The sequence below is a fragment of the Acyrthosiphon pisum genome, chromosome A1 (assembly GCF_005508785.2).
Source record: "Acyrthosiphon pisum isolate AL4f chromosome A1, pea_aphid_22Mar2018_4r6ur, whole genome shotgun sequence".
NCBI classification, from domain to species: Eukaryota; Metazoa; Arthropoda; class Insecta; order Hemiptera; family Aphididae; genus Acyrthosiphon; species Acyrthosiphon pisum.
The window spans coordinates 162,559,313-162,560,850 of NC_042494.1; positions in this window are offsets into that span (position 1 = coordinate 162,559,313).

Sequence of the window (1,538 nt, forward strand, 5' to 3'; positions counted from 1 at the left end):
CTTCACCTTCACCTTCAACTTTAAAAGTTTTATCCTGGGTAATATTTTTAAAAATATATTTGAGTTTTTACTAGTGACAATTGAGTAGTTTGATTAGGATTACGAAATAATTTATACAAAATTAAGTTGTACATAACAACCGTACAGTACTTGCGCTCAGGCAGATGCAACTCTATAGCGCATTTATGGACAGTAGTAGTTACGGCATCGGGCACGCAGAGCGCTCTTGTCTCCGACAAATTTTTCCTACCACTGCCCTACCATTACCATAGAATACCGCGCCGCCGCGCCGACCACCGTGTCGTAGTCGTACAACTGTCGTCTGTTTCGTCTCGTAAGTCGTAAGTCTTAATATACTTATCTATGATCTCGTGCGTTTCAAGTTTCAACGGTATTTTGAATTTTGTTGCGTTTGTGCTTTAGAAAAACTGTAATTTTTTGTGTTTTGCTGTTGATTAATATTGTTATAAAACATACTGCAATGCCTAGACACGCATATAAGTGTTGTATTGCTCAATGCAGCTCTAAAGGTTTGTATATTTTTGATATATTATAATTTATATTTATTGTTTATTCAACTATTAGCTGCTTATAGGGCTGTTCTTTATTTGATCAGTACAAAAGATAAAAATTTTATTTTCTACTTTATGTGTGCAAATCATAAAATTGAAATACTTAAGTACCTACATTAATGTACTACGTTATAGTGTCGTTAAATCGGTTTTAAATCTGCATTATTGGATTTATTTGTTTTCTTAATGATTGCTTGTTATTTAACTTACCTACTGTTTAAAATACAATTATTGAATTGTTGGTGGATTAAACCTTTTTAACGTCATACAATATTACAAACGAAGTAAACTTGATATATTTCAAATACGTAATAATTATATTTGTATTATAAATAGAAATAAGTATTTGAAATTCCGAATCGTTAATTAAACATCGTGCGATAACAGTTTTGCGCCCTAGATCGATAAGAATTTCGCATGAGCTATAAGAGCTTAACTATCTGTTGACAATAATTCGTTTTATTTAGTTTTAAGTGTATAATATTATTATATAATTACGGAATGTGGTAAATACACGATTATAAATAAGTTCTTAATAATCGTGGGTAAATACAATTTATCGTTATCATCGGAAAATTAGAGAACTATCGTGGGTTTAATTTATTATAGGTACCTACTTATTATAGGTCAATTTTTTTTAATACCATAGATATGTATATAATATGTCTTAAACCTAGACTGACATACCGTCTCCGCTCAGAATCGTTTTTCTTATACCACGATAAAAAAAATATATAAAAATTTTCGTTATTTTTCGATATTTTTGAGTCGCCGCTTATAGTGATTTCCGGTTATAGTGATCAAAATACTCTCGGACGAATGTGATCATTATAAGCGACCACTGTAATACTTAAATTATAGTCCAATTAATTATTATTTAATTTAACCATTTATAGGTACAGTATCCCACAGATTCCTAATCCTAGGACAAATATGGAAACTTTTCTTAAGTGGGTCGAGATAATT